Genomic DNA, 13,748 nt, shown 5'->3' on the forward strand with positions numbered 1-13,748 from the left:
CAGGGTATTTGAGAGTGCAGGAACAAAAGAACTCTTTTAGCATGTTAGCATGTGTGCGCATGCAAAGGAAAAGGAGAGAACTGGATGGTTTTCTGGGTAGTTTATAACTGAATAAAGCCCAGTGGTTTTTAAACTAAAGACACTCAGAAATTTTGATGCTGGAACAAAGTGTACCTGGAGAATTCAGGCCAAGGATTTATGGAAGGAGTGCTCTGGTATGGAATCTTCGGGGAGGGGAGGACAAGGAAGCGGGGGAGGGGAGGGGAGGAAGCCAGGCAATGAAACGCGTTCAGCTCAAGTCTACCCTCAGCCCCATGGGGAAGGAGGTCTGGAGCGTCAATGACTCCAAGAGCTGCCCCACCTTGAGGCAAGGGGTGTGGTCTTTCAAATTCCTGTTTCAGTCCGCCATTGGTTGAGGCCACCTCAAGGAGGAAGGGGGTTATTTCCCAGGTATCTCCAGGCGACGTGACTCCCAAGCACTGAGGACAATTCTTAGGGGACGTGTATAGTCAAGGCAGCCAGAGATAGCTCACAGCACCTGCTACAGGCAGATCTGGCCGGGGCACCCTTAGCACCTGCCCCAGGTGGGCATGACTACCCACTGAGACCTCATTCTATCATTTTTCCTGCCGGCTGAGACCTACACCCCAGATCAAGGAAACAAGAAAACGCACCGCGTTCCAGTAAGCTCTTGAACATCTCAGAAGATAACTACCTCGCCAGGGTTCAGGCGGAAAGACGACTTGGTGCCTGGCAGCCCAGGTCTACGAGAAGAAGGGTCAAGTTGAGAACAGCAGAGGGACCATTTTTGCCTTTATCCTGTGACGTGACACTATTCCACGTAAGTAGCTGCCATCGGGCCCAACGAGAAAATACATTTCATACCGTGTCTGGCACATAGTAACCACTCGCTCTATGTTGGCTGGTGAGGATCATATTCCCAAACGGTGAGGTCAAAGAAATTAGCTGGGATTTTCTTCTTAATGAAAACTCTGATAAGATAATCATTGTCAGGTGGGGAGGCTTTGACTCCCTTGCTAACTGGGATGATTAACATGTACTTGATTACACCGGGGCAATGACAGTATATAGATTTTCTTCCGTGCCAACCTCAATGGCGTCGCGGTGGCCATGACTATTAGGAAAGATTCTGAGGCCGAATGAATCCAGGCTCAGGTTGAGGGGGTTCACTAATTAATTAATCCTGTCCACTGCACACACCAGAGGAGAGGTCCGAGCATGTGCAACCTAAGACAGCCCTGTCCTTTGGAGTCCTCGGAACTCATGGCTTTTATTAATCACAAAGCTCCAAGGAAGTGGATTGTAAGGGTTACTTAGCTTCTTAAGCAGCAAGTGTCAGACTCGGCGCTTTCTGCTTTCGGGAGGTGAGATGGGGGAAAAGTCCCCAGAGTGTGCCAGACGTAGAGATATTTCCCAGGGAGTACCTGGATGCTGGAAATGAGGAGAAAGGAGGAGGAGAATTTTGAGGAGAAAAAGCCCTCCACGACTTGCAGCCTCTACAATCACTAAGAGCGCTGGCATCCAAAATACAGCAAAAAGACCGACATCTCAGTGCAAAGATGGGCAAAGCATAGAACCTCTTAGACGAGAGCCAATGGCCAAAAACGCAAAGTTGCTCGATTTTCACCAGCTGCACGTGACGTGTAAAATATAGCAGCATCAACTGTGCCAAATTGGCAGAACTTTGGAACCTGGTGATGTAAAGCGCTGGGGGGGAAGGGCGAGGGGGAGGATGGGGGGCAGCCTGAGTGAGGCTACACATCTCACAGACCCTTAAGGGAACAGATTGGTGAGACCTAGTATCACAGAAAAGGTGCAGATCTTCTGTCCTTCCAGAACATCTATCTCTGGATAAGTATCCACTAGAACAACACTGCTCAAGGAGTCCCATGGAAGGATGTTCATGGTGGAATGAACCAAACTGCCCATCGCCAGGGAAAGGGGTAAGTAATAGTGAGGTAAGTCAGATGTCCAGTTCACCTCCGAGAAGCAAAGAAGCATCCGAGCCATGTTTACGTAGAGAACAACAGCAGGAGCGACCAGCCTTGGCTCCTAGGCCGTACACAGCATAGGAGGCTGACAGGGTAGAGGTCAGCTAGACACATGTCCCTGTACCCGCAGCAACCTTGGGATCCCTTTCTTTTGGTGTTCGCTGACCACATTCCCTAGGGAGCCCTTCTTGGAGTGGATTCTCAGGAAGGGCCGCCGGTAGCTTTCCTGCTGGATGCTGCTTGAGCTCAAGTTCACAGAGACAGAGATGTGGGGTGAGCAGGGGGCAGAACTACAGTACCCCCATCACTCAACCCTTTGACGCCTTCTGGGCAGGTTCCTACTATCTCTGGTGCTTTAGAGCAGACGTGAACAGGGGAAGAAAGTTGTCCGGGAACCCCTGGTCTCCTTGTCCATGGTGCTGGATGGTGAGTCTCTCCATATCAATACCTCCTTGGCACCACAAGTCAGTGGCCAATAAATTGCTCAGAGGGATTTCTTCCCCATCCTCTGGGTCTTTCCAGACTCTGAGAACTTTCTAGGCAGAGAGCCTTCCCACAAATGCCTCCGGTGCTATCTCTGTTGTGTGGACTGCTCAGAACTTTCTTGTTCACTGCTACATTAAAAATGGCGGCCTGTCATCTCTGGGTGTCGTAGGCCCTCCAGGCCTCCCCGCTGCCGGCTAGTTCTCTCCCTGGTCTCTCCTCCAGGCTCAGCCCTGCAACCAGCTCCTGGGACTCTCATGCATGATCTGTTTTATCTTCACTGGGGAAAAACCTCCATGTCCTTTCTCAAGGCCAAGATGAGAGGTCTTGGGACAGCTGGCACATCCTTGAGGCAGTCCTGTGAGATCTGGGGCTGGGGGTGCAGAGGTGGATGCTGGTAGTTTCTGTGTCCTTCTATGACCAGGAAGGTAACGCCCCTGGGGGCATTCCTCGCCTGATAATAGCTCCCGCCACCCTGGGGGGTCGGGAGACCAGTCTGTGGTCTCTTCTGCACAGTGTCCCAGTGAGTCTCAGCAGACCTGCGTCTGGTTGCCCACAGCAGTAACCTACTCCCAATGCCTCCTGCATTACCTGCCTTTCCTTTCCTCTCTCCCTTTCTTGCTCTCCCATTGATGTCTTCTGGGGTTACCAGCCAAATAAATGTGAACACTAGTATCCTTGTCTAAGGGCTGGCTTCTAGAAGAACCCAACTCAGGTTGGGACAAGCCAGATTGGGAAAAAGCTACCTGTTCCCCAGCTCACCCCTTACATGCGTTTCAATGGGCTGTCCCATTCAGGAGAAACTTCTGCATTTCCATCGGTTAATGTGTTTAATCTGTTTCCGCTCTACCTGCTGACGGGTCAATGGCACAAACGCCAACCGCCCTCCGGCCTGGTAGACCCTGCCCCTCCTTCCCCTTCTTCCAGTCTCCCCATCAGACCCACACCCCTTGTTTACCAAATGTTCAATTTTGGTTATGTTACTATAAAAATCAAGCAGCTGGCAATTCCAGCTTGATTAGCAGGTCTCCAGTTTTGATTAGTAAATTACTGCGGTAATCAAGGTTAATTCTCATTGCAGTGCTCAGCAATGGATTTCATATTTTGCAGGGAAATGGTTTTCCTGCCTGGGATGGAGAACATTTCATTAAAGGAACCCAGAGACGCGAAAGGAGGGAAGGGAACCCTGGCAGGACTGAGAATGTTTCCTGTAAGACTCCTGTCCCTCCAATCTGCCTTCAGACGGGCCCTTTCCTGGGAAAAAGGAGCCTGCACAAGACCTCTGGAACAATACCGGTCTCCGACCTCAGGGCTTTCTGAGTCTTTGAGGAACCACGGAAACCTTTTTTGCTGGAATTGGAACCTAAGTGCTGGGGGCCAGGGGACAGGGCTCAAGATAAGAGGTGCCTTTGGGCAGATGATGCCTTTAAACACCAGTAGGGATGAAAGGAGGACAGGCGTCTGTCCCAGCTGGTTGGGGGCAGCTTCTGCACTGTCTGCCCTGGGGGAGGCCTCTCTCTCCAGGGAATGAATGGCACCTGTAGACCAGGTCTGGAGTCTGAGAGACACTCAGATTGAGAGAAAGCTCGTAAGATTTCATTTCTGACTTTAACCTGGGTCCGGGGTTTGGACTGTGGAGTCTGGGTAAGTTGGGATTAAGGTGTCCTGTCCCACAACCAAGAAATAGGACGAAGGGGAGCACCTGCGTGGCTCAGTCCTTTGAACATCCAACTCTTGATTTCAGTTCTGGTCATGATCCCAGGGTCGTGGGATGGAGCCCTGCGTCGGGCTCTGCACTGGGTGTGGAGTCTGCTCGGGATTCTCTCTCTCTCTCCCTCTGCCCCTCTCCCCTGCTTGTGTGCCTGTGCGCGCGCTCTCTCTCTCTCGCAAATAATAATAATATAAAAATCTTGGGCCACCTGGGTGGCTCAATCGGTTAAGCATCTGACTTTGGCTCAGGTTATGATCTCCCGGTTTGTGAGTTCAGGTTCTGCATCAGGCTCTGTGCTGACAACTCAGAGCCTGGGTCCTGCTTTGGATTCTGTGTTTCCCTCTCTCTCTCTGCCCCTCTTCCGCTTACAGTCTCTCTCTCTCTCTCTCTTAGTATCTCTCTCTCTCTCTCTCTCTCTCAAAAATAAATAAACATTAAAAAAATTTTTTTTAATGTTAAGGAAAAAAAAAAGAAATAGGACAGAAGAGAGGAGGCTGGCCCAAGCCCACCCACCCAGGATCTCTCTGTGAGTTCACTCTCCATCTGTAACTCCCTATCCTGCAACCACTAAATGTCAGCAATGGACGCATTGCCTCCCATAGGTGACATTTGCTTTCAGCATCTCTTTGGGAGATGGACCCTGTCAATCGATTAGAATTCATGTAATTTGGTAGCAGGAGAAAGCACCACGTGCAGGTTGGCTGGATGGCTCAGAAGTGCCCTGGCCCCATCCTGTATCCTGGGGGTCTTGAGAAGGGGCTTCCTTCTTGGTGTCTCACGTTTCCATATTGCCCTTCCCAATTTCCGGAGTCCTGGAAGCTTATGAGCGCCTTTACAAAGTGGGGATAGGAGGAGATGGGGCTTTGACCCGAAAAAGCTGGGGCAAACAGTCCCGTGTGGGGTGTAATTGACGGGTCTAAATCCTCGGTGTCCGTATGGACCACACTTCTAGGAGCAGATGTCTGCTCTGGAGGAGGCCGAGACGTGCCCACACCTCATTTCAATATGTTCCATTAGGCAGAAGGTGAAAGGCTCCCCCTCACCCTACAAACTCTTCAGACCCCTCAGGGCTCTCAGGCAAGAGTTCTCAGATTTTCAACTCTGTGTCTTTTGCGGGCACACACACCCAACCACCCTTAATGTTTTCCTGGCACCAATGTCCCGATGTGTTTGTTTGGAGCAGTATGAATAAGGCCCCATGCAAGAAGAGGGGACCCTCGGGGGAAATAATCAGAGGCCAGAAACTGATCAAACTCCTCCAGGATTCCTTGCCTAAGAGCCATTAAGTTTTCATGCTTTTTTGGGTGGTGGGCGTGGGGCAACTGTCTGGGGGGCCGGGGAATGCAACTTAGGAGGGAGACACAGGGTTCACCTCTCTCTCAGCCAGAGCGTCAGCTGGACTCAAACCTCACCCAGCCATGTTAACATCCAGCCCGTCACTTGGTCAAGGCACTCCCTTCTCCATGCCCTTTTACCTCGGTTTCTTCATCTGTGAAATAGTAATTAGTTCTCATGGTAATTGAGTCAGAGGGCTGGGTGAGGACATGTGAGATAATACATCTAAAAGGTGTTAACCTCTTTAAAAAGTAGTGTTGATAGAGGTTTTTTTTTAGTTTATTTATTTATTTTGAGGGTCGGGGGAAGGGGCAGAGGGAGAGGGAGAGAGAATCCCGAGCAAGCTCCGCACTGTCAGCACAGAGCCTGATGTGGGGCGTGAACCCACAAACTGTGAGATCATGACCTGGGCTGAAATCAAGAGTCGAATGCTTAACCGACTGAGCCACCCGGGAGCCCCCAAAAAGCAGTGTTTAAATGTTATCTATTCCCTGCCATTTCACAAGTGACCATGCTCCAACAGGGCAGCTCCAAGGTGCCACCCAGTGTTTGCTTCCTGTTTGCCGATGAGCCGTGAGCCAAAGCAAGCAACGTGGCCAAGCCCAGAGTCAATATGGGAGAGCATGGACGCTGGGTAATATGACTCACTACAGCCATTGATGGAACAAGTTAGCACACATGCCTTTCTTATCCCCCTGGTGATGTTGATGTTGACGACTGGCTTGGAAGAGGAATGCCTTTACCGTGACACGTGAGCACTTCGTTGCACTCCGGGATGAAACTCTGTCCCTAAGTTACCATGTTACCTATGACTCAAACTCCTTTGGCCACCTCAGTACCCAAATGGCTGTTACTGCCTGTGTGCTTCCGAGTTTTCTCTGTCCAAGCTCGTCAGCAGTTGTTACCATGTCTGTGTCTCCACGTTTGTGGCTCTTTGTCTCTCACCTCCTGGGGCCATTGGATTCTCCCTCTTCTTCTCCCCATTCCTTTGGCTTGGCTAAAACACCCGCAGGATGGAAGGGGCAGAGGGAAAGGAACTGGGAAAGAGGATACTTCCGAGTCAGTGGAGAATTCAAGGATCAGACCCTTCTCGGTGGGCCGTTAGATACTAGGAAAAGTAGTTCTACTGAATTGGGTTTTCCCCAGACGAAATTGTACAAACTTTCTTAGCATCATGCAGATTTTCCTTTGTAGATGCCTGTCACCAGAGAAAAATGCCATTGTGTTGTGTCATGCTGATGCCACGCTGAGACTGGTAACCCTATCAGCCTGCAGCGAGACTATGGAGTCAGAACCCAAGAACAATGACTTTTGGCATCATCTTCCCGCTGGTGACTGCAGGTGATGTCAGTTTGCCAAACAAAATTATAAGCAAAATGGATGTTGCGGGTCACAGCGCGGCAACGAATATATAGCTGCATTTCCTTCAATAAATCTGCCCTCTTCTGCCCGGACAAAGACATACAACCTATGGTGATTGACGTTTTCACCACTAAATTATACTATGTCTGTTTCTAGAAGAAATGTCTCCATTCCAAAATTAGCTAACCATCAACATAACATAAAATAACTTGAACACGGTGTCATTTCACAAAGATATTGATTCATGCAGACTTATTGGATTAATAACTGGTTTCCCATAAAAGGAGTAGTCACTATGTCTTTGGTAGACAGAAAAAATATACACTTTAGAACAATATATATTGGTACATTTAAGCCTGATTGCTGAGCTCAAATAAACAAAACAGTTTTCAGAGGCAACATTGCAAATGAAAACAGAGGTGACACAATGCAACTTACAAATGGATCCAGGGGTGATGGAAAGCTAATAAAAAAAGACAACTATTTATTTATTTGGGGCATTTGATTTTACTCTATTGGATTACACAAAGCTCTAATTTTTCACTGCAGTCAATCTGTATAAAAGTTCAACTGATTGAAGCACATATTTAATTCCCGAATGCCTTTTCTTTCAACCCCTACCTCCTCAGAGTTGGACAACCTTTTGGTGTCTTGAGTAGCAAAGAGGTTTGCTTATGTTGGAGCAACCAGACCAGAGGAGATATTTAAAGGCAATAGGTGATTTACTCACTTCCTAACGACAGCCAATCCACTCTTTCTCCTTGAGGACTGGTTTTGCCAATAGGCTGAGAAAATATGTTTCTTTCTGTTTTGGTTTCTTATTTTATTTATTTATATTTTTTAAGTGTGATTTCTTCAGCGAAGTTCCATGGTAATAAAGTAATTGAAATTAATCTTCCTGGTTACTCATCCAACAAATCATCCCACGGCATTAAGAATAAAATTCGAGCACCTTAACATCGGTTTGGCATGATTTGACTCAGCTGGCTTTTCTGAACTCGTCATTTTCCACCCTTCCCCTCGCCACGTCCAGGGCTGGCCCTGTTTGTCCCTTGACTTTGTCATGTTCATGTGCACCATTGCCCATCTATTTGGACTTGTCTCTCAGTTCTCCACATTGCTGTCTCTTTCTTTATTTTTAAAAAACATTTTTTTAACATTTATTTATTTTCTTGAGAGACAGAGACAGAGCATGAGCGGGGAAGGGGCAGAGAGAGGGAGACACAGAATGCAAAGCAGGCTCCAGGCTCTGAGCTGTCAGCACAGAGCCCGACGTGGGGCTTGAACTCACGAACCGTGAGATCATGACCTGAGCCGAAGTTGGATGCTGAACTGACCGAGCCACCCGGGAGTCCCTCTTTCTTTTTATTGGAAACCTTCTCTCGACCATTCGGTTTTATAGAAACAGATATACACCATTTCATCATCCAGTTTTATTTTATTATGGCTTCCTATTACTGTCATCTCCTGCCACAGGAACATAAACTCCCTGGGGACACGCAGGGGCTCTTTTGGTCTTGTTGATGGCTATATCCACACGGGCCGGCATGGGGGCAGAACCTAGAAGGTATCCAATACCTGAATGGACACATCTCTGAGAGGAAGACTCAGAAATGACAAGTTTTCATCTCGATGTGACTCCAGCTTTCTGACATGTCTTGGTAGGATCCCCATCGTCTTTGTACCTTTGTTTTTTCTTCCTTAAAGAAAAGTGGTCTTCACTTGCTGCCCAGAAATGGTGCACAGATAAACTCAGTGCACCACAAAAAGGAACAAAATTTATTTATTTATTTATTTATTTATTTATTTATTTATTTATTTATAAAGTGCTTTCTGTGTATTCGCGGCAGGGTTGAGAGGTAGGAAAGAGTTCATTAATATGGAAAGCCAACCAACTATGGCCGTGAGGCCACCTCTTATGTAGGGATGGCAGGGCGCCTTTGGGAATGGCCACAGGAACTTTCAGGATCCCACCACAACTGGCTTTCCAATTTATTTTCTGGTGTGGAAGGAGATCACTTTTCTGCAGTGGAACGCTAGATTAAGTAGTTGTATTAAAAAGGAATGTTTTAAAGTCCTAGAATCACACACCATGAGATGGCCACCCAAGGACAGACGTGTGGGAATGAGGCCCAGCAGGGACAGCAGATTCATGGTTCAATTTTTTGCTTATTTCTGGGCAAAAGCTGATTGAGTGAGCTGGCAGGTAGAGTGGGGGGCCGCTATTGCAACCATGGCTTTTCCGTCTCTGGCTCCCACTTCCCCCAAGTAGGTATGCGTTTGCATTAATCCTACCGTGGTAACTCCCCAGTAGCTTCAGGCTGCTCCAGGTTATTTGCAGCTTGATTTATCGCTTCTCTGGAGACCAGTGCAGACAGCCTATGAACTTCCAAATCCCTGGGAGGACTTGGTAGCTGTGTTCCCATCCGGAGGCCCGTGGAGGGGACTGTTTGCTCAGATCTCTCTCTCCGGGTGAGAGAGGTAGCCGTTTGGCAAGGTCTCGGGGCTTTAGGAACAGTCTCGAATTCCCTCTGTCTGCCAAAGCTGGGAAAGCCTTGCCCATCTGCCTCGTGAACTATGGAATATCTAAGGCAGCAGTCCAGCAGCATTTAAGGTCTTTTCTGATTGGCAGAACCTGCAAATAATATTGTAAGACCGGTACCAAAGAGCCCTGTAGCCACTGACTCTGGATCCTAGAAATGTGCACTCAAGCAGTGTTTATCCTACAGTCCTTAATTCCTGTCCTTATCCTGCAGGTCCAAAGAGCCTCTGCACGTCTCTCCAGAGACAGGCCTGGAACTTGCACCTGTGACGGCCACATCACTTTGCCCGTGGCTTTCCCCGGCTGTCTCTCCTGGGACAATGAATCAAGTGTGTTTGGCAAATGAAGATTTTTTTTTTTAAGTTTATTTTTTTTATTTTGAGAGAGAGAGAGAGAGAAAGAGAGAGAGAGAGCAGAGGGGCAGAGAGAGAGAAGGAGAGAGGGAGAATCCCAAGCAAGCTCCACACCGTGAGCACAGAGCCCGATGCGGGGCTCGAACTCACCAACCTCGAGATCATGACCTTAGCTGTTATCAAGAGTCGGATGCTTAACTGACTGAGCCACCCAGGTGCCCCCGAAGACTTTTTTTTTTTTTTTGAGAGACTGGATACCTGCTGAATCTCCTTTGCAATTGGAGAAGTGCAAAACTATGTTAGTTCGGCACAGTTACACACACGTGAGAAAGAGGGAGAGAGAGGAAGTAGGTCCTGCAGGAGAAGAAGGCCCAGGAGGGTAACGTCGGCCAGCACACCTTGCCACCCCCTGAACTGCCTCAGGAACCACCTCTCCCATTCCGTGACCCTCACTTCCTTGTTTGTCCCCGACCCCCACCCCCCGCAATGATTTTGTAATTTCCAACCCATCCTTCCTGAAGATAAAAGACACCATGGGCGGGATCCATGAATAAAAGTCGTTATTTATCGATGCCAGTTTTGGGGAACATTTTTCCTTCTGATTCATGAACCACTTTTCTACATTCGAAAAGCAGTTCATAAATCGTTCAGCGCCGGCAGAAATTAATAATAATGAATCCATTTACATAAAATAGTCTCATCCTGCCAGGTGCTGATAATATTGGAAGCTAGACCCTCTTTGGGAAGCTGGATGGCATGGAGTGTGCGTGTGTGTGCGTGTGCGTGTGTGTGTGTTCCCACGCATCAGACCTCACGCCTCGTGTCTGCGAGCTTAACCCAAAGTTTAATTATTTAGCGCCCAGTCTTGGTCACCGGGAGACGCCATGCAAAAACATGGGACAAGATGAAAAGAAGAGAAACAACCCAGTGCCTTAAGAAGACAGTCACGAGCCGTGTCAGAGGTCATATCCAGCCAAATTAACCCTTAAAGCCGTTCTGAGAAACGCGCCGAGGCACAGAATCATTAATTCCCGGGAGAAACCATCACATTTGTTTGTATCCACACACTCACGCACAAGCGTAAACACACAACGAGCTCCTGGGCACTGAAGCGAATGCAAAGCCAGCAGGTTGATTTATCGCAAACTGTGTTTTCCAACATACATGCCAACAAGCACAGGTTCTAACCGTTATTAGTAGGTCTTAGGTGGGAAAAGAGCACTGGGATCAAATAAGCTGGTGCGGCACCCAGCGAGGTCAAATTCAAGGGGTGCTTTCCCGCGGTAGATTACCACTCTCACCAAAGTGGACTCAAAGGTTAGGCAAGATTTGCCGTTTGGCTTTGTTTGAGTTTTTCCCCTCAGAGACAGAAGGCTAAACCCTACTACTCCCCAGCTCTTAGAACTGGGGTGTCTCTGGTCTGCACCTGGCTCCTTTCTTGGGTCGCACACTTAACCCTTTGTCCCCTCATGTCACTCCTACGCCGATAGGAAACGTGTGGATTTTGTTTCACGTGCATTTTCGCTTTGTTTGCCTGCATTTTTAACTTGCGCAAATGATGCCGCGTCGTGTATCTCGTCGCACGTCCTTCCTGTTTCGCCCAGGCACCCTGATTGTCACAGGCACTCACGCTGCCCTAGGAACACACGTTCTGATGCTTTGGGTCCCACACACGCTGCTCCATCATGCCCGTCCGAGCTCCCGGGAGAGGGCACCCATGTGGCAGCCGGCTTGTAACGCTGCAAAGGGCATCCTTGAGGATGAGAGCAAGGGTTCCTCCGGCGCCTGCGTCCAGCAGCAGAACCGTTGGGCCACGGCACCTACATGCAATCCATCCTACCAAATGGCACAGATGCTCCTGGGGGCGGCCGCTCGGGTCTGCGCTCCCACCAGCAGTGCTGAAAGCCCCGCATGCCTGCCAACACGTGGCGCTATCCAGCTGTCTCTTTTGCCATTCTAGAAGGTGTGAAGTGCTATCTTGTTTCAATGGCATTTTCTAATTACTAATAAATGTGAGCATCTCTTCGTGTGCTTATTAATTAGCCTTTTGAATCTCTTCCGTAAATGGACTATTTATAGCCTTTGTGCATTTTTTTTTTCCTCCTTCTGGGATTGCTGTCTCCTTCTTGCCGATTTAGAGGAGTTTCTTGTCAGTTTTGGGCATCACAGCGATCTCTGCCCGTTCCATCATTGCCTACTCGCTGTCCACGGCGTCTTCAGAAATTCTCATTTTTTTTCTTTCTATAGTTCCGTGGTAGGAAGGCTTCTAAGACGCCCCCCCGTGATCCCTGCCTCTTGGCATCCACACGGCTGTGAACCCTCCTCGCCTCGAGCGTGGGCCGAAGCCGGTGACTCACTTCGAACCAAGGGGGTGCGGCAAAGACGACGCGAGGCCCCTCCGTGATTAGATGGCCACACATTGTGGCTTTCCATCTGCCAGCAGGCGCTACGGGTGACAGAAGCTGGCGTGTTGGAGGTCACGTTAGCAAGGAGCTGAGAGTGGCCTGCCGGCCAGCAGGTGGTGAAGAACCTAGGCCCTCCGGCCCCCAGTCTGTGGAGAGCTGGACATTCACAGGAGCTTGGAGGCCAATGGGCGGCCTGGTAGACTGGAGGTGGCCGTGGCTCGGGTCGTGACCTCGGTTGTGGTCTGCAACAGACCCTGGAGTAGAAGCCCCGGCTAAGGGACACCCAGGTTTCCCGCCCACAGAGATAACAGTGCACACAGCTTGAAGGCACTAGGTTCTGAGGTAATTTGTTACTAAGCAGTCGATAGCCCGCACCGGTTCTGGGTTGCAGTCTGACGTGCGAGTCTTTAATCTGTCTCAATTTCACCCTCGTTTGCGGTGCTAGGAACAAATCCCGCTTTATTTTTCGGGAGAATTGTTGGGAATTTCAGACCTGCCACTTACAGGCTATCTCACAAGGTGAGGTGACGTGGGGAAAATGGCTTCGCGCCGCGTCTCCCTCACAGAAGGCACTTAGTGAACGACAGCTCCAGATGGCAGTGGTTCGAGGGCTGCGAGGGGCCGTTGGAGGCGAGCTTCTCCAAACTTGTGTCCCAGTGGGCCTTATCCTGGCTCCGCGTTTCATGTGGCTAAGTCTCAGAAGCTCACCTTGGACAACGTACCATTGAGAGGGTGGGCCTTTGTTCTGGAAGCCTCCTCGGAGAGACAGGTCTCTTTGGGAGTGGACAGGACCGCTTTGAGGAGACAGTCCTGTGTCCTACAGTTGACTTTCGTACTGACTGGCTGTGCTCCCTTGAGGGGCTTCACTGCCCTTTCTGGCCTCAGTGTCCCCATATCTGTTGCATGAAGCAGGTGCACAGGGCAACTTCTTTCCACGTTAATGGCTAAATGGAATGGTGCGATCTCTGTTCTCTGAGAAGAATAGGTAGGTCTCAGTAAGGATTTTCACAGTTTGGAAGAAGAAGAAAATGACAATTGGAACACACCTTGAGCAGGTGCAGGCCTGGGCAGATGGATCGCTGTTTCCCCAGGTCGCAAGAGTTGTCTCCACCAGACCTCTCCTACGGGGGACCTCGAGCTCTCTCGGATGAGATCAGATCTGTTAAAATTACTCGAATATTGCACAGTGGCCTCTGTCTCCTATCACAGCCATGATGCATTCCGACAAAGATTCCTGCCTTTAATTTTCAAGTCTATGTGAGGGGGATAAATGAAATGTGTGTGAATCTGACTCACAGTAATGTTGTTCGGGGAAGTCTCACCCAGGCGGCCTTTGGAAATTAGTCCTCCCAGAGAGGGAGTCCCACCTGATCGTCTGATCCGCGGTGACAGACGAAGAGGCAGCCACACACCCAAGTCGATCCGGATGGGTTTGGAACTTTGCAAAACACCGGGCAGGGTGATAAGTTCCAGACTGAACAGCCTACGGTAAATATGAACCGTGTTTGGGGATCACACGCTTTTGTGATAGAGCCTCAGGACACG

At 49.3% G+C, this 13,748-nt stretch overlaps 1 long non-coding RNA gene across 1 annotated transcript; it reads left to right on the top strand.

Annotated features, from left to right (window-relative positions):
• Nucleotides 1–283: 283 nt before the first annotated feature.
• LOC147573506 (uncharacterized) lies at nt 284–10,374 on the top strand. The gene is made up of 5 exons (XR_015244831.1): nt 284–841; nt 1,858–1,964; nt 3,606–3,705; nt 8,380–8,564; nt 9,660–10,374. It is a non-coding gene; the product is annotated as an uncharacterized LOC147573506 (long non-coding RNA).
• Nucleotides 10,375–13,748: the final 3,374 nt, after the last annotated feature.

Source organism: Puma concolor, chromosome E2, assembly GCF_028749965.1.
Source record: "Puma concolor isolate L17-30 chromosome E2, mPumCon1.1.hap2, whole genome shotgun sequence".
In the NCBI taxonomy this organism is placed as follows: Eukaryota; Metazoa; Chordata; class Mammalia; order Carnivora; family Felidae; genus Puma; species Puma concolor.